The sequence below is a fragment of the Dipodomys merriami genome, unplaced genomic scaffold (assembly GCF_024711535.1).
Source record: "Dipodomys merriami isolate MVZ:Mamm:240054 unplaced genomic scaffold, mDipMer1.0.p SCAF_79, whole genome shotgun sequence".
In the NCBI taxonomy this organism is placed as follows: Eukaryota; Metazoa; Chordata; class Mammalia; order Rodentia; family Heteromyidae; genus Dipodomys; species Dipodomys merriami.
In genome coordinates this window covers 4,227,151-4,247,410 of record NW_027206390.1, presented here as the reverse complement: position 1 = coordinate 4,247,410, position 20,260 = coordinate 4,227,151, and positions in this window count along the sequence as shown.

Sequence of the window (20,260 nt, the reverse complement as noted above, 5' to 3'; positions counted from 1 at the left end):
CTCACCCTCTCCCTAACCTTCACCTTAACCTTTACTCTCAACCTAACCCAAACCCTAACCCTAAACCTAACACTCACACTAACCCTAACCCTTACCCTCAGGCTCACCCTTATACTAACACTAAACCTAACCGTAACCCTCACCCTAACCCTAACCCTAAACCTCACCCTCAACCGCCCCTTCCCCTTCAGCCTTCACCTAACCATAACCGTAATCCTAATCCTAACCCTCAACCACACCTTCACCCTAACCCTAACCCTAACCCAAATGCTAACACTCACCCTCACGCTCAACTAACCCTAACCCTAAACCTAACAATAACCCTAACCCTAACCCTAAAACTCACCCTAACCTAATCCTAACCCTAACCCTCACCCTCACCCTCACCCTCATTCTAACACTCACCCTCACCCTGACGCTCACCCTCACACTAACCCTCACATTAACCTGAAACCTCACCCTAACCCTAAACCTAACCCTCACCCTCAATTTCATTATCACCCTCAGCAACCAAAACCCTAATCCTAACCCTAACCCTCACCCTCACCCTAAACCTAAACCTAACCCTCACCCTGAGCCTCACCCTCACCTGAACCCGCACCCTAACCCTCCCCCTCACTCTCTGCCTCACATTAATCCTCAATCTCACCCTAAACATCACCCTATCCCTAACCCTCACACTAAACCTAATCCTAACCCTCACCCTAACCCTAAACATCAACCTAACCCTCACCCTAACCCTAACGCTAACCCTAACGCTCACCCTCACACTAACCCACAATCTAACTCTTATCCTCACACTAACCCTAACCCTAACCCTAACCTTCACACTAACCCTAACCCTCACCCTAACTCTATCCCTACACCTCACCCTGACTCTCACCTAACCCTATCCCTCAACCACACTCTAATCCTCACAATCACCAGAACCCTCACCCTCACCCGAACACCCACCCTCACCCTAACACTCACTCTCACAATAAATAATACCCTAACCCTAACCCTAAACCTCACTCTAACCCTCACCCTAACCCTTACCCTAACCCTAACCCTCACCCTAAACCTAACCCTAACCCTCACACTAACCCTAATCCTCATCCTAAACCTAACTCTCACCCTCACCCTCTCCCTAAACCTAACCCTCATCCTAACCCTAATCTTAAACCTAATGCTAACCCTAAACCTCACCCTCACAGTAACCCTTACCCTCAGCCTAACCCTAACCCTAACCAACATACTAAACCTAACCCTCACACTAACCCTAAACCTAAAACTCACACTAAACCTAACACTCAACACTAACACTAACCCTACCCCTCAGCCTAACCCTAACCCTAAATCTAACTGTAACCCAAATCCTCACCCTATCCCTAACTTTAACCCTAACCCTCACCCTCAACCTTCCCCCTCAGCCTTACCCTAACCATAACCCTAATCCTAACCCTCACCCTAACCCTCACCCTAAACTTTACCCTCAACCTAACCCAAACCCTAACCCTAAACCTAACAATCACACTAACTATAACCCTAACCCTCACCCTAAACTTTATACTAACCCTAAACCTAAACCTAACCCTCATCCTAACCTGAACCCTCACACTAACCCTAAACCTAACCCTAACCCTAAACCTCTCGCTAACCCTAAAAATCACCCTCACCCTCACACTCACCCTAAACCTTACCCTCACCCTAACCCAATTCCTAAAGCTTACCCTAACCCTAATTCTCACCCGAACACTCACCCTCACCCTAACCCTCACCCTCACACTAAACATCACCCTAAACCTAACCCTATCCCTCACCCTAACCATAACTGTCACCGTAAACCTAACCCTCACACTAACCCTAACCCTAACCCTCACCCTCATCCTCACCCTAACCCTAACCTTAACCCTTATCCTAAAACTAACCCTCACCCTCACCCTCACCCTAACCCTAACCCTCAACCTAACCCTCCCCCTAACACTCACACTCACCCTAACCCTATACCTAACCCTAACTCTCACCCTAACCCTATTCCTCACACTAAGCCTAACCCTCACCCTAACCGTAACCCTACCTCTCAGACTGACCCTCACTTTAACCCTAACTCTAAACCTCACAATAACCCTAACCCTATCACTAACCCTCACACTTAACCTAACCCTAATACTGAACCTAACCCTAACCCTCAACCTCACCCTAACCCTCACCCTAAGCCTTACCCACACCCTAACTCTAATCCTAAACATAACCCTAACCTCACCCTAACCCTAAACCTATTGCTAACCCTCACCCTAACCCTAACCCTCACCCTACCTCACACTCACCCTAACCGTAACACTAACTCTTACCATCACCCTAACCCTAACCCTAACCCTAGCACTAAACCTAACCCTCACCCAAATTCTGTTACCCCTCACCCTAACCCTAACCCTCAACCTAAACCTAACATTTATCCTCACCCTATCCTTAACCTTAACCCAAAACGACACCCTAACCCTCACCCTCACCCTCACCCTAATGCTAACCCTAAACCTCAGACTCAACCTAACCCTCACCCTGACACTTACCCTCACCCTAACCCTCACCCTCACCCTAACCCTAACCCTAAACCTCACCCTAACACTAACCTTCACCCTCACCTTCACCCTAACCCTAAAACTAACCCTAACACTCATCCTAACCCTAAGGCTACACCTAATGCTAACCCTAAACTTCACACTCACCCTAACCCTCACCCTCACCCTAATGCTAACCCTAAACCTCAGACTCAACCTAACCCTCACCCTGACACTTACCCTCACCCTAACCCTCACCCTCACCCTAAAACTAACCCTAAGCCTCACCCTAACACTAACCTACACCCTCACCTTCACCCTAACCCTAAACCTAACCCTAACACTCATCCTAACCCTAAGGATACACCTAATGCTAACCCTAAACCTCACACTCACCCTAACCCTCAACCTAACCCTTATCGTCACCCTAACCCTAACTCTAACCCTCACACTAAACCTAACCCTCACCCTAACCCTAAGGCTACCCTTCCGCCTAACACTCACACTAAACCTAACCCTAAACCTAGTCCGCACCCTGTCTTAAACCTTAATGCAAATCCTCACCCTAACCCTCACCCTCCCCATAACCTTAATGATAATCCTAACCCTCACTCTCACCCTAACCTTCACCCTAAAACCTACCCACACCCTAACCTTCACCCTAAGCCTAACCCTAAACCTAACCTTCACCCTAACCGTCACCCTAACCCTAACCCTCACACTCACCCTAACCGTCACCCTAAACTTTAGCCTCACCCTAACCCTACTCCTAACCCTCACACTAACCCTAACACTAACCCTCAGGCTAACCCTTATCCTAACCCTAAACCTAGCCCTAAATCTCACCCTAACCATAACCCTAACCCTCAGCATAACCCTCATCCTAACCCTTACCCTAATCTTAACCTTCACCCTAACCCTAACCCTAACACTAACCTAAACCTCACCCTAACACTAACCCTCACCCTCACCCTCCCCATTACCCTCAGCCTAACCCTAATCCTAACCTAATCCTACTGCTCACCCTCACACTAACTCTAACCCTAAACCTAACCCTAACACTCACCCTCAGCCTTACCCTAACCCTAACACTATCCCTAATCCTCAACTTAACCCTAACCCTCACCCTAATCCTAAACCTAACCCTCACCCTAAAACTCACCCTAAATCTAACCCACACCCTAACCCTAACCCTCCCCCTCACCCTCAACCTAACTTTCACACTCACCCTAAACCTCACCCTAAACCTAACCCTACCCCTCTCCCTACTCCTCACCCTAACCCTAATGCTAACCCTAACCCTCAACCTATCCCTAACCCTACCCCTAACACTAACCCTCACCCTAACCCTAATCCTCACCCTAACCCTCACCCTCACTCTAAACATCACCCAAAACCTAACCCTCACCCTAACCCTAACACAAACCTAATCCAAACCCTCACACTGACCCTAACCCTCACCTTAACCTTACCCTCACCCTAAACCTTAACCTCACCCTAACCATAACCATAACCCTCACACTAACCATAACCCTCACTCTAACCCTAAACCTTAACCTGACCCATGCCTTCACCGTCACCCTGACCCTCACCCTCAGTTTAACCATAACCCTAATCCTATTCCTAATCCTAAACCTCACCCTCAACCTAAACCTAACCCTCACCCTAAACATCACCCTAACCCTAAACCTCACCCAAACCTTAACCCTCACCCTAACCCTAACAATAACCCTCACCCTGAACCTAACCTCAGCTTAATCCTCACACTCACCCTAATCCTCACCCTAACCCTAAACTTTACGTAATCAAAACCCTCACCGTCAACCTCAGCCTAACCCTCACCCTCACCCAAGCCCTCACCCTAACCCTAACCTTAAATATAACCCTCAACCTCAACCTCCTCTTCCCCCTCAGCCTTACCCTAACATTAACCCTAATCCTAACCCTAACCCTTAACCCCACCCTCACCCTACACCTAACCCTAACCCTAACAATAACCCTCACCCTCATCCTAACCCTAACACTAACCCTAACAATAACTCTAACCCTAACCCTAACCCTTAAACTCACCCGAAGCCTAATCCTCTCCCTAACCCTCAAGCACACCCTCACCCTCATTCTAACCCTCACCCTCACGCTGACCCTCACCATCACATTAACCCTCACACTAAGCCTAACCCTCACCCTAGCCCTAAACCTAACTTTCACCCTCACTTTCCCTCTCACCGTCAGCCTCACCCTAACTCTAACAGTAATCCTAAACTGACCTCACTCTCACCCTCACCCTCAACTTCAGCATAACCCTAACTCTAACCCTCAACCTCAATCTCACCCTCACCCTCAACCTCAGCCTAAACCTCACCCTACCCCTAAACATAACCCTAACCCTCACCCTCACCCTCACCTTCACCCAACCCTAAACCTAACCCTAACCCTCACCCCATCCCTAACCCTCACCCTATCACTAACTCTCACCCTCACCCTCACCCTAATCCTAACCTTAACTCTAATACTAACCCTCAAGCTCACCATAACCCTCACCGAAAAACTTACCCTCAACCTCACCCTAAGCGTAACCCTAAACCTCACAGTAACCCTAACATCCACCCTAACCCTAAACCTCACCTTAACCCTCAACCTCACCCTAATCCTCAACCTAACCTTACCTTAAGCCTTACCTAAACTAAACCCTCAACCTCACGATCACCCTAAACCTCACCCTCACCCTAGCCCACACCCTAACCCTAACCCTAAACCTAACCCTCACACTAAACCTCACACTACCCCTAAACCTTACCCTAAGCCTAACGCTCATCCTAACCCTAACCCTAACCCTAACTGTCACCCTAAACCTACCCCTAAACCTAACCCTCACTCTAACCCTAAACTTCAACCTCAACCTCACCCTCAGCCTAAAGCTAGTGCTACCCTAATCCTAACCCTCACTGTAAAACTAAATCTAACGCTAAACCAAACTCTCCCCCTCCCCCTCACCCTCACTCTAATTCTCACTCTAACCCTAACCCTCACCCTCAACCTCACTCTCACCCTCAGCCTAACCCTAGTCCTTACCCTAATCCTAACACTCAACCTACCCCTGACCCTAACCCTAAACCTCACCCTAACCCTCACCCTCACCATATTCCACACCCTAACCCTAACCCTAAACCTAACCCTCACACTAACCCTAACCCTAACCCTCACCCTAAACCTTATCCTAACCCTAAACCTAAAACTAACCTTCACGCTAACCGAACCCTAAACCTAACCATAACCTAAACCTAACCCTCACACTAACCCTAACCCTAACCCTCAGCCTAACGCTCATCCTAACCCTAACCCTAACCCTAACCCTAACCCTAAACCTCAACCTAACCCTCATGCTAACCCTAACACTAACACTAACTCTAAACCTGACCTTCAATTTCACCCTCCCCATAACCCTAACTCTAACCCTAAACCTCACCCTCACATTAACCCTAATCCTAACACAAACCGTAAACCTCACCCTAACTCTCACCCTAACCCTCACCCTAAACATCACCTTAACCTTAACCCACACCCTAACCCTAACTATAACCCTCAGCCTAACGATAATCTCAGCTTAACCCTAACCCTGAAGTAAACGACACCCTCAACCTCACCCTCAGCCTAGCCCTCACCCTCACCCTAGCCCTCACACTCACCCTAACCCTAACACTAAACATCAACCTCATCCTCACCCTCACCCTCAGCCTAAGCCTAACCCTAACCTAACCCTACCCCTCAACCTCATCCTCATCCTCAACCGAACCTTAACCCTAACAATAAATCTAACCCTCATCCTAACACTAAACCTCAACCTCACCCTAAACCCAATCCTAACTCTAACTCTAATCCTAACCCTCCCCCTCCCCCTAACCCTAACCCTAACCCTCACACTAACCCGAACCCTCACCCTAACTTTAACACTAACCCTAACCCTTACCCTCACAATCACCCTAAATCTAACCCTGACCCGCACCCTAACCCTAACCCTAACAGTACCCCTAAACCTAAACCTAGTCCTCACACTAACCCTAACTGTCACCCACACCTTATCCCGAATCCTCACCCGAACCCTCACACTAACCCTAAACCTAATCCTAACCCTAACACTCCCACTACACCTAACCCTCACCCTAACTATAACCCTACACATCAGCCTAAACCTCACCCTAACCCAAACCCTAACCCTAATCCTCACCCTATCCCTAAACCTATCCTTAACCCTCACACTCACCCTAGCCCTCACCCTAACCCTACCCCAAACCCTAACCCTAATTCTAAACCTAATTCTCACCCTCTCCCTAACCCTAATCCTAACCCTCACACTCACCCTAGCCCTCACCCTAACCCTATCCCTAACCCTAAACCTCACCCTCACCCTAACACAAACCCTAACATTCACCCTAACCCTAATCCTAACCCTGACCCTAAACTTAACCCTAAAAGTCACACTAACCCTAACCCTCACCCTAACGCTAACCCTACCCCACAGCCTAACCCTCATCCTAAACCTAACACTAACCCTATCCCTCATGCTAACCCTACCCTAACATTAAACCTAACCCTCACCCTAACGCTAACCCTCACCCTCACCCTCACACTCACACTCACCCTCAGTCTAACCCTAACCCTAATCCTAAACCTAACCCTCATCCATACTCTCACCATAACTCCAACCAGAACCCTAACCATAACGCTCCCACTCCCCCTCCACCTCACCCGAAACCTCACTCTCACCCTAACGCTCACCCTTACCCTAACCCTAACCCTAACACTAACCCTCACCCTAACCCTAAGCCTCACCCTCACCCTCAAACTCACACTCACCCTAACCCTAACCCTCACCATCACCCTAACCCTAACCCTAACTATAACACTCACACTCACCCTAACCCTAACCCTCCCCCTCACCCGAACCTTCACCCTCACCCTCACCCTAAACAACACCCTAACAATAACCCTCACCCTAATCCTAAACCTAATGCTCACCCTAACCCTAACGCTCACCTTAACCCTAAACCTCATCCAAATTCTCACCGTAATATTACCCTAACCCTTACCTAAACTAAACCCTCACCCTCACCCTAAACCTAAACCTCACCCTCACCCTAAAGCTAACCCTAACCCTAACCCTCACACTCACCCTCACCCTCACCTCACCACAACCCTATCCCTCACCCTCAACCTAAACCTAACCCTAACACTTGCCCTCACCCTAATCCTCACCCTAACCTTAACCCTAAACCTAACCCTCACCCACATGCTCACCCTAACACTAACACTAAAACTATCCCTCACCCTCAGTCTAACCCTCACCCTAACGCTTACTCTCACCCTAAACCTAATCCTCACACTAACTCTAAACCTAAACCTAACCCTAACCCTAACCCTCACCTTAATCCTGACCCTGATCTTAACCCTCAGCCTATCTCTAACACTAAACCTAAATCTCACCCTCACCTAATGCTCACCGTCACCCTAAACCTCACCCTAAACCTAACCCTCAACCACACCCTAAATGTCACCCTCACCCTTACTCTCACCCTAAGCCGAAACCTAACCCTAACCCTAATCCTAAACCTAAACCTCACTCTCGCCCGAAAGCTAACACTAAATGTAAACTTCACCCTCACCATCATACTAACACTAATCCTAAACCTAACCCTCACACTCACCCTAAACCTAACCCTAATCCTCACCGTTACCCTCACCCTTACCCTAAACGCAAACTTAACCATCATCCTAACCCTAACCCTAACCCTAACCTACACCCTAAATCTAACCCTAACCCTAAAACTCACCCTCACCCTAACCTTCACCCTCACATGAAACCTCAATCTCACCCTAACCCTCACCCTCACCCTAAACATCACTCTAACCCTAACCCTCACCCTAAGCCTAAACATAACCCTCACCTTCACCCTAACCCTAACAATAATCCTAACCCTCACCCTTAAACTCACGCTAACCCTAACCCTCACTCTTACCCTAAACCTCATCCTAAAACTTAATCTTACCCTAAACCTAACACAAACCCTAACCCTCACACTAAAACTAACCCTCACCCTCACACTAACCCTAACCCTATCCCTCAGCGTAACCCTAACCATCACCCTAAACCTAACCCTAACCCTCATCCTCACCATAGCCCTCACACTTACCATAATCCTAACCCTTACCCTAACCCGAACCATAAACCCTAACCCTCACACTCACCCTCACCCTAAACCTAAACCTAAACCTACTCCTCACGCTCACCTTAACCCTAACCCTAACCCTCACCTTAACACTCACTCTAATCCTATCCCTGATCCTAACCCTCACTCTAAAGCTAACACTAAACCTAAACCTCAACCTCACCCTGACCCTCACCATCACCCTAACCCTCACCCAAACCCGAACCCTCACTTCAACCTAATCTTCACTCTCACCCTAACCCTAAACCTAACGCTAAACCTCTCCCTAACCCTCACCCTCAACCTCACCCTCAACTTAAGCCTAACCCTAAACCTAATCCTAATCCGAACCCTCAACTTCACCCTAAACCTAACCCTAACCATCACCCTCACACTAACCATTACCCTAACACCAACCCTAACCTTTACCCTAACCCTAACCCTCATCCTAACCCTAACCCTAACCCTAACAATAACCCTCACCCTAACCCTAACAATAACCCTATCCCTCGCCATAACACTTATCCTCACACTTACCCTAAACCTAACCCTAAACCTCACACTAACCCTAAACCTCACCCTAACCCTGACCCTATCCCTCACCCTAATCCTAACCCTAACCCACAGCCTAAACCTAACGCTAACCCTCACCCTCACCCTAACCCTCATCCACACCCTAATACTCAAACTCACCCGAACCATCACCCTCACCCTTACACTCACCCTCACCCTAAACATCACCCTAAACCTAACCCTCAACCTAACGCTAAACATAACCCTCACCCTCACCCCAACTGTAATCCTAACTCTAATACGAACCCTCACTCTGACCCTCACCCTCACACTCACGCTAAACTTAAACCTCACTCTCACTCTAACGCTCACTGTAACCCTTAACCTTATCCTAACACTAACCGTAATCCTAAGCCACTCCCTCACACTAAACCTAACCCTCACCCTCACCCTAACCCTAACCCTCACACTACCCCTCACCCTAACAATTACCCTCACCCTAACCAAACCCTAACCCTCACCCTCACCCTAGCACTCACCCTTACACTAATCCTATCCCTGACCCTAACCCTATCCTTAAAACTAACCCTCACTCTCATCCTCATCCTGTCCCTCATCCAAACCGTAACCAAAACCCTAACCCTAACCCTCACCCTCACCCTCACCCTAACCCTAACACTAATTCTAATTCAAACCCTAACCCTCACTCACACCCTAAACCTCACCCTAATCCTTAGCCTCACCCTCACCCTAACCGGAACTGACACCTTAACCTTAACCCTCAACCTACCCCTAACCCTAACCCTCACACTCACACTCACCCTAAAACTAGCCCTATCCCTCATCCTCACCCTAACCCTAAACCTAATGCTAACCCTAACCCTCATCCTCACCTTAACCCTACCCCTACCCCTCAATCTAACACAAACCCTAACCCTAATGCTAACCCTGAGCCTCACCCTCACCCTAACCCTCACCCTAATCCTTACCCTCACCCTCTCCCTCACCCTTACCTTAAACCTACCCATCAGCCTAACACTCACCTTAACCCTTAATATCAGTATAAACCTAACACTAACCCTAATCCTGACACTAACCCTAAACCTAAACCTAACACTAATCCTCACTTTAACCATCACCCAAATCCTAAACTTGACCCTCTCTTACCCTCACTGTCACCCTAACCCTCAACGTCACCCTAACCCTCACCGTAATCCTAACCCTCACCCTAAACCTCACCCTAACCCTTACCCTCACCATAAAATTAACCCTAATCCACATCCTAACCCGAACCCGAACCCGAACCCTCATCCTCACACTCACCCTAACTGTAACCCTAACACTCACCCCAACCATAAACCTCATCCTAACCCTAACCAGAACTCTAACCCTATACCTCACCCTAACCCTAAGGCTAAACCTTACGCTAACTCTTACACTCATCCAAATCCTCACCCTAACCCTTTTCCTCACACTAACCCTAATCCTAAACCTCACACTAATCCTAACCCTCAACCTAACCCACACCATCACCCTAACCCTCACCTTAACCCTAACCTTCACCTACAACCTAACCCTCACCCTCACCCTCACTCTCACCCTCAGCCTAAACCTAACCCTAATCCTAACCCTAACCCTCAGCCTAACCCTAACCCTAACCCTCACATTAACCCTAACCCTCACCTTCAACCTCACCCTCAGCCTAATCCTCACCCAAAACCTAACCGTAACCCTTTCCTAACTTAAAACCCCACCCTCACCCTAACCCTCACCCTAACCCTCTCCCTCAGCCTAGCCCTCACCCTAAGCCTAACCCTAACCGAACCCTAAGCATCAACCTCATCCTCAACCTCAGCCTCACCTTAACACTAAACCTAATCCTAAACTTAACCATCACCCTCACCCTCACTTTAACCCTAACCATAAACCTAATGCTAACCATAAACATCACCCTCACCTTAACCCTAATCCTAACCCTCAACCTAATCCTAACACTAACCTAATGCTACACCTAACCCTAACCATCACACTAAGACTAATGCTAACCCTAATACTCAACCTCACCTTAAACTTCACCCTAAATCTTACACTCATCCTAACCCTCACCCACACCCTAAACCTAAACCAAACCCTCACCCAAACAGTCACCCTAACCCTTAAACTAACCCTATCCCTCACCATAACCCTAAGCCTCACCCTAACCCTCACCCTCAACCTAACCCTAATGCTAACCCGAACCCAAACCCTTACCCTAACCCTCACCCTAACCCTAACCCTCACCCTCAAAATAACTCTCACTATAACCCTTACCCTCACCCTAACCCAGAGCCTAACATTAACACTAAAACTCACCCTAAACCTCACCCTAACATCAACCCTCAAACTCAACCTAACCCTCACCCTAACCTTTGCCCTCACCCTAACCGTAACCCTAACCCTAAGCCTCACACTAACACTAACTCTAACCCTCAGCCTAACCCTCATCCTAACCCTAACCCTAACCCTAAACCTAACCCTCACCCTCACCCTCACCCTAACCATAACCCTAACTCTAATCCTCATGCTAACCCTTACCCTCATTCTCACCCTAATCCTAACCCTAACCATAACCCTGACAATAACACTAACCCTAACCCTAACCCTAAACCTCACCCTCACCCTCACCCTCACCCTAACTGGAACCCTAATCCTAACTCTCACCCTCAACCTCACGCTCAACCTCACCCTGACCCTCAAACTCACCCTTACCCTAACCCTCAGTCTAACCCTAACACTCACCCTAACCCTCACCCTCACCCTCAACCTCACCCTCTCACTCAGCCTAACCCTTACACTAACCCTAATCCTAACCCTAAACCTTACCCTCACCCTAAAACTAACCCTAACCGTCACCCTCACACTCACCCTCACCCTAACCATAACCCTCACCCTGAACCTCACTCTCACCCTAACCCTCACTGACACCCTAAAAATCAACCTAACCCTAACCCTCACCCTAAACAAAACCCTTACCATAACCCTAACCCTAAACCTCACCCTAACCATATCCCTAAACCTCACACTCACCCTAACCTTAACCCTAACCCTAAGCCTAAACCTAAACCTTACCCTAACTCTAACCCTAACCCTAATCCTCACCCTAACCCTTATCCTCACACTAAACCTAACCCTCAGCCAAACCCTCACCCTAACCCTAAACGTAACCCTCACCCTAACCCTAAACCTTACCCTAACTCTAAACCTACCGCTCACCCTAAAACTCACCCTCACCCAAACCCTAACCCTGACCCTCACCCTAAACCTAACCCTTACCCTAACGCTAACCCTAACCTTTATCCTCATACTAAACCTAACTCTAACCCTACCCCTAACCCTCACAGAAACCCTAAACTTCTCCATAACCTTAACCCTACCCCTCACCCTAATTCTCACCCTAACCCTAAACCTCACCCAAACCCTTATCCTAACCATCACCCTCACCCTAACGCTCACCGTCACCCTAACCCTCACCCTAAACCTAACCATAACCCTAAATCCCACCCTAACCCTAACACTAACACTAACCCTCACACTCACTCTAATCCTTAACCTCACCCTAACCCTAACCCTTACCCTTACCATAACCCTAACCCTAATCCTAACATTCAGCCTAAACCTAACCCTACCCCTTACCCTAACCCTCATCCTAACCCTAACCCTAACCCTAACCCTCACCCTAACACTAACCCTAACGGTATCCCTAACCCTCAAATACACACTAACCCTCAACCTCACCCTCATCCTATCGCTAACGCTAACCCTAATCCTAACCTTCAACCTCACCCTCATCCTCACTGTAACTCTAACCCCCACCCTAACCGAAAACCTCACCCACACCCTCACCCTAACCCTCACCCTCACCCTCACCCTAACCCTAACACAAAACCCTCACCCTAAGTCTCACCCTAACCCTAATGCTAACCCTAACCTTAACCTTCACCCTAACCCTAACCCTCACGCGCCTCACTCTCACATTCACCCTCACCCTAAACATCACCCTAACCATAAGCCTCACCCTAAACCTAACCCTAAGACTCACCCTAACCCTAACCCTCAACCTCACCTTCACACTCACCCTAACCCTCACCCTCACCGTAGCCCTCACCCTAAACATAAACCTAACCTTAACCCAAACACTAAGCCTCACCCTCACCCTCACACTAACCCTAACCATAAACCTAACCCTCACACTAACCTTAACCCGAATCCTAAACCTAACCCTCACTGTCACCATCACCTTCAACCTAACCCTCAACCTCAAACTCACCTTCACCCTAACCCTCAAACTAACCCAAACCCTCACCGTAACATTAAACTTCTCCCTAAACATAACCCTACCCCTCACCCTAACCCGAACCCTAAACCTAACCCTCACCCTAACCCTAATCCTAAACCTCACCCTCTCCCTAACCCTCAATGTCACCCTATCCCTCACCCTAAACCTAACCCTAACCCACACAAGAACCCTCAACCTCACCCAAACCCTCACCCTCACACGAACCCGAATAATCACCTTTACCCTTAGCCTCACCCTAACCCTCACCCTAACCCTAACACTCAACCTAAACCTCACTCTCAACCTAATCCTCACCCTAACCCTAACCCTAACGCTTACCTAACCAAAACCCTCACCCTCACAGTCACACTCACTCTAACCCTCACACTCACCATAGCCTTCACCCTAAACCTAAACCTCACCCTAACCATAACCCTAAGCCTCACCCTCACACTCACCCTAACCCTAACCATAACCCTAATGGTAATCCTAAATCTAACCCTCAACATCACCCTCATCCTAAATCTAACCATAAACCTAACCCTAACCCAGAACCTCACCCTCACACTAACACTAATCCTCACCCTATCCCTAACCCTAACCCTAACCTACACCCTAACCCTCACCCTCAATCTAACCCTAATGTTAACCCGAACCCAAACCCTCACCCTAACGCTCACCCTAACCCTTACCCTAACCCTAACCCTAATGCTCACCCTCACAATAACTCTCACTATAACCCTTACCCTCACCCTAACCCTAACCCTTACATTAATCCTAAAACTCACCCTAAACCTCACCTTAACCCTAACCCTCAAACTCAATCTAACCCTCACCCTAAACCTTACCCTAACCCTAACCGTAACCGTAACCCTCACACTAACCCTAACTCTAAGCCTCATCCTATCCCTCATCCTAAACCTAACCCTAAAACTAATCCTAACCCTAACCCTCACCCTCACCCTCACCCTAATCCTTACCCTAACCCTAACCCTCACCTTCACCCTAAACCTAACCCTAACCATCACCCTCACACTCACCCTTATGCTAACCCCAACCCTAAGACTTACCCTAATCCTAACCCTCACCCTAACCCTAACCCTAACCATAACCCTCACCCTCACCCTAATCCTAACCCTAAACCTAACCCTAATCCTACCCTTCACCCTAACTCTTAACTTTACACTAACCCTAACTCTAACCCTAAACCTCACCCTAACCCTAACCCTAACCCTCACCATCACCCTAACCCTCACCCTCACCGTAACCCTAACACTTGCCCTATACCTAAACCTCAGCCATAACCTAACCCTAACCCTAACCCTCACCCTAAGCCTAACACGAAAGCTCACCCTAACCCTCACCCTCCTTCTCACCCTCACCCTAACCCTCCCCCTCACCCTGATCCTCACACTAAAACTAAACCTAATCCTAACCCTAAGCCTCACCCTCACCCTCACCCTATCCTTAACCATAATTATAATCCTAGTCTTAACTCTAACCCTCCTGCTCACCCTCACTATAATTCTAACCAAAACCCTAACCCTCACCCTCACTCTCACCTTACTCTAACCCTAACCCTAATCCTAATTCTAACCCTCACCATCACCCTAACCCTAAATGTAACCCTAACCCTAATCCTAACCCAGACCCTCATCCTCAAACTAACCCTAACCCTCACCCTCACCCTAACACTAAACCTAACACTCAAACCTCACCCTAAGCCTCACCCTAACCCTAATGCTAATCCTAACCCTCACCCTCATCCTAGTGCTCAACCTAACCGTAACTCTAACCCTAAAACTAAAACTTCACCTTCACCCTCACCCTCACTCTCAACCTCAGCCTAATCCTAACCCTAACTCTAATACTAACCCTAAACCTAACCCTAACCCTTTCTCTAACCCTAAACCTAGCCCTCACTCTCACTCATACCCTCAACCTCAGCTAACTGTAACCCTAACCCTAATCCTAAACCTAACCCTCACAGTCACATTCACCCTAACCCTAACCCAAACCCTCACCCTCGCCCTAAGGCTAACCCTAACCCTCACCCTCACCCACACCCTAAACTTTAACCTCACCCTAACCCTAACCCTAACCCAAAAACTACCCCTCAGCCTAACCCTAACCCTCATGCTTAACCCAACCCTGTGCTAAAACAAATGCTCATTCTCAACCTAAGCCTCAGCCTAAACCTTACCCTCACAATAACCCTATCCCTCACCCTCTCCCTAACCCTCACCCTACCCCTTCTCACCCTAAGCCAAACCCTAACCCTAACCCTAAACTTCACCCTAATCCTCACCCTAACCCTCACCCTAACCCTAACCCTAACCCTCAACCTAACCCTCACCCTAAGCCTAAACCTAACCCTAACACTAACCCTCAAACTAAATGTCAATAAAACCCTTACCCTCACCCTAATCCTAACCGTAACCCTAACCCTAACCCTCACTGTAACCCTAACCCTCACCTGAACCCTCACTCTCACCTTCACCGTCACACTAAACATCACCCTAACCCTAACCCTCACCCTAACCCTAACCCTAACCCTCACCCTGAACATAACCCTCAACTTAAACCTCACCCCCACCCTAATCCTCACCCTAAACCTAACCTTAACGTTTCCTAAACAAAAACATCACCCTCACCCTAAACCTAACCCTAACCTTAAACTTCACACTCACACTCACCCTCACCCTCAGCCTCAACCTAACACTAAACCTAATCCTAACCCTAAACCTGACCCTTACCCTCACTCTAACCCTAACCCTAACCTGCACCCTAACCCCAACCATAACAATCATCCTAACCCTAACCCCAATGCTAACCCTAACGCTCACCCTTAACCTAACCCTGACCCTAACCCTTACACTTAACCTAACCCTTACTCTCACCCTAACCCTAATCCTTACCCTCACCATTACCCTATCCCTCACCATCAAACTATCCCTCACCCTAATCCTTACGCTCAACCTAACCCTCACCCAGCCCTAACAAGACCCCTAACCCACACCCTAACCCTAACGCTAACACTAACCCTCAGTCTCAACCTAACACTCACCCTAAAACTTATCCTCACACTAAGCCAAACCCTAATCGTAACCCTCACAGTAAGCCTAACCCTCATCCTAACCCTAAACCTAACTCTCACCCTAACCTTCACCCTAACCCTAAACCTAACCCTAACCCTCAACTTAACCCTAACCCTCACCCTCACCCTAATCCTCACCCTAAACCTAACCCTCAACGTCACCCTGCCACTCACCGTCACCCTCACACTAAACCTCACGCTCAACCTCACCCTCACCCTAACCCTCACCGTCTCCCTAATTACCACCCTAACCCTAAACCTCACACTAACCCTAAACTTAACCTAACCTTAAACTTAACCCTAAACCTTACCCTAACCCTAATCCTAAGCCTAACCCTCACCCTAACCCTAACCCTAACCCTAAGCCTCACCCTAACCCTTACCCTAACCCTAACCCTTACCATAACCCTAACCCTAATCCTAACCCTCACCCTAAACCTTATTCTAACTTAAACCCTCACCCTAATCCTCACCCTAACCCTTATCCTCACACTAACCCTAACCTTAATCCTCAGCATCACCCTCACCCTAACCCTAAACCTAAAACTAATGCTCAACCTAAACCTAACCATTACCCTAACCCTAAAACTAACACTCACACTAACCCTCACCCTAACCCTAACACTAACCCTCACCCTCACCCTCACCCTCACCCTAACCCAAACCCTAACCCTAACTCTCACCCTAAACCTAACCCGAATCCTAACCCTAACCCTCACCATCACCATCACCCTCACCATAACCATCAACCTCAAACTCACCTTCACCCTAACCCTCAAACTAACACTAACCTTCACCCTAACCCTAACCCTCTCCCTAACCCTAAACCTACACCTCATCCTAAGCCTCACCCTAAACCTAACCCTCACCCTAACCTTAATCCTAACCCTCACAGTCACCCTAATCCTCACCCTAAACTTAACCCTAGCTGACACCCGAACCCTGAACCTCACCTGAACCCTCACGCTCACACTCACCCTAAACCTCAAACTAAACCTCAGCCTCATGCTAACCCCCACCCTAACCATAACCCTCAACCTAAACCTCACCCTCACCCTAATCCTCACCCTAACCCTAACCCTAACCCTTACCTAACCAAAACCCTCAACCTCACTCTCACACTCATCCTAACCCTCATCCTCATCGTAGACCTCACCCTAAACCTAAACCTCACCCTAAACATAACCCAAACCCTCATCCTAAACCTAACCTTAACCCTCAACCTAACCCTAATCCTAACCCTAACCCTAACCTTTACCCTAAATCTATCCCTTACACTAACCCTAACCCTAACCCTAAACCTCACCCTAATCCTAACCCTAAACCTAACCCTCACTCTCACCCTAACCCTAACCCTAAACCTAACCCTCACCATAACCCTAACCCTTACCCTTGCCCTAACCGTCACCCTAATCCTAACATTCACCCTAACCCTAACCCTACCCCTTACACTAACCCTCATCCTAACCCTAACCCTAACCCTAACCCTCACCCTAACACTAACCCTAACCCTACCCCTAACCCTCAAAAACACCCTAACCCTCACCCTAACCCTAATGCAAACCCAAACCCTAAACCTCACCCTAACCTTAACCCTAACCCTAAACCTCACACTAACCCTAACCATCACACTAACCCTAAACTTCATCCTATCCCTGACCCTCACCCTAATCCTCACCCCAACCTTAATCTTGACCGTTACCTAACCGAAACGTTCACCCTCACTCTCACCCTCACCCAAACCCTCAACCTCACATTAGACCTCACCATAAACCTTACCCTAAATCTAAAAATAACCCTCACACTAACCTTCACCGTCACCCTAAACGTAACCCTAAGCCTTACCCTCACCCTAACCCTAACCCTAACTCTAACCCTCATACTAACCCTAACCCTCATCCTAGCCCTAAACCTCACCCTCACCCTAAACCTCACCCTAATCCTTACCCTCACCCTAACCCTAACACTAACTCTAACCCTCAAACTAACCCTAACCCTCATCCTAAACCTCACTCTAAAACTTACCTCAACCTAGCCCTAACCCTAACCCTAACCTTAACTCTAATATTAACCCTAACCCTCACCCTATCCCTCAACCTAATCCTAACCCTAACTCTAACCCTAACCGTCACCTTAAAGCTCACCCTTACCCTAACCCTCAACCTCAACCTAACCCTCACCTTAACCCTTACCCTCAACCTCACCCTAACTCTCACACTAACCCAAACACTCACCCTAAACCTAAAGCTAAACATAACCCTGACCCTAAACCTAATGCTCACCCTAACCCTCACCCTCACCCTAACCCTCACCCTAACACTTACCCTCAGCTTAATTCAAACCCTAAACCTAACCCTACCCCTCACACTAAACCTACAGCTCACCCTAACACTAAACCTAACATTCTCCCTACCCTAACCCTAACCCTCACCCTAATCCTCACCTTAACCCTTACCCTAACCCTAACCCTAACCCTAACCCTAATCATCACCATATCACTAACACTAAAGCTAACCCTCACCCTCACCCAAACCCTCACCATAACCCTCAACCTAACCCCAACACTCAACCTAACCCTAACACTTACCCTAACCCAAACCCTCACGCTCAACCTAACCCTAACCCTAAACCTAACCATACAACTAACCAAAACCCTCAGCCTAAACCTCACCCTAACCCTAACCCTAATCCTACCCCTCACCCTACCCCTCACCCTAACCCAAACCCTAATCCTCACCCTCACCCTAACCCTCACCTTAACTCTTACCCTCAACCTAACACTCACCCTATCACTGACCCTAACACTCACCCTCACCCTAACCCAAACCCTAACCCTATAAGCCTCACCTTAAACCTCACCCCAACTCTAACCCTAAACCTAACCCTTACCCTCACCCTAACTCTCACCCTAACCCTTAACCCCATTCTAACTCTAAACCTAACCCTTAACCTAAACCTCACACTAAACATAACCCTCACCGTAAACCTAACCCCACCCAGTACCCTAAACCTCATCCTATCCCTAAATCTAAACCTAACCCTCACCCAAATACTAACCCTCACCCTCACCCTCATCCTCAACCTAACCCTAACCCTAACCATAATCCTAACCCTAACCCTCACCCTAACTCTAACCCTAACCCTAACCCTTAACCTCACACTCACCCACACCCTAACACTCACGCTAACCCTAAAATTCACCCGAACCCTAACCCTAACCCTCACCCTAACTCACACTTTAACCCTAACCCTAACCCTAATCCTCACCTTCACCCTAAACATCACCCTAACACTTACCCTCACCCCAACCCTAAGCCTAACCCTTACCCTAACCCTCACACTAATCCTAACCCTCACCCAACCCCTAACCGAACCCTAAAGCTAATACTCATCCTATCCCTAACCCTAATATTAACCCTCACCCTAACCCTAAACCTAACCCTAACCCTAAAAATTATGTAAGAGAAAACCTCACTCTCAACCTCACCCACACCCTAACCCTCACCCTAAGCCTAGCCCTCACCCTAACCCTCACTCTATCCCTAACCCAACCCTATCCCTCACTCTCACCCTAACACTCACACTCACACTC